Source organism: Xiphias gladius, chromosome 8, assembly GCF_016859285.1.
Source record: "Xiphias gladius isolate SHS-SW01 ecotype Sanya breed wild chromosome 8, ASM1685928v1, whole genome shotgun sequence".
Lineage (NCBI taxonomy): Eukaryota > Metazoa > Chordata > Actinopteri > Istiophoriformes > Xiphiidae > Xiphias > Xiphias gladius.
Window position 1 is genome coordinate 3,788,714 of NC_053407.1, and position 1,163 is coordinate 3,789,876.

The following is a 1,163-nucleotide window of genomic DNA, read 5'->3' on the forward strand; positions in this document are numbered from 1 at the left end:
GAACAAAAAAAAAAGCGATCTTGCTTAAAGTATTAAAGAAATGTGTCATCTTTAACTTTATGCCTTTTGGAAATCAGGTAAACTTTTACTCACTTAACTATTCACAGTAAAAAAAATTTTGACCAGGGGTACACAAACTCTTTCATACCACTGTAAATCACCTTTGTTCTTGAAGTCCTGGCTTCAAAAAGATATCACAGTTCCTGGGGAGTTCTATCAGGATGAAACATTAAAATCTGAGCTCGGATTCCAAAATATGGTCTCTAAAGATGACATGGGAAACTGACTTAAACGTATAATTTACAGGCGCAGAGTGGGGAAGAATTCGTAGGAATGTCCCCCAATTTTATTGACGTGAAATACAAAGTTACACGAAGACCCAGGTTAACACCAATAAAATATCTCAGTCAGATTTGACCTAGCAGTGACCAACAGAAATCTTCCATATCAGACATTAGTTACATCTTTATTATTCACAGTGTGAGTAAGGATCTCCATATGTGTAATATCCAATTCACATAAAGCTTCATATCATAAAAAAATAAATTAGTGCTGTCAATACAATTAATGCTTGAGCTGTTTACTGTGTAGGATATGAACAGGCAGGAAGAGGAGGAATTATTTCTTCAGAACTTCCTGTCATTGTACAGAGTCCCTATCCTTTAACACACTCAATATTAAAGATTAAAAAATATTTATCTGCTATTTCAATCAATGTTGTACTTATTATAATAGTTTTTTAATTTTTTCAGGAAACTGATAATTTTAATGCCCAGTGTTTTGTTGTCACCCTTTTAATAGAAAGATTTAAAGCAGCAGGAGTACTTCCAGCCACAGAGTGTGATGATAAGCCGATAGGTAAGGCTGGTTTTCTAACATTGGGTGCAGTTGTTTATGAAAAATAAGCATTTACAGTCAGTGATTCCAAATCAAATATGACAGCTGTTCCTATTTTTTATTCCTGTCACTGTACAATCAGAAATAAAACATGCCTTGTTTTATTAATAAGGAGCCGCTAACTTACATTACCTAAAACTACTTTATTGGTTTAACTTTTATTGGAGAGCTTTGGGGTTGCATGATGGTATTGTCTAGATGCCATTTCTGAGGTTTCTCTAACATGACAACAATAGAATTTCAGGTAAAATTGTAAATACTTCTCA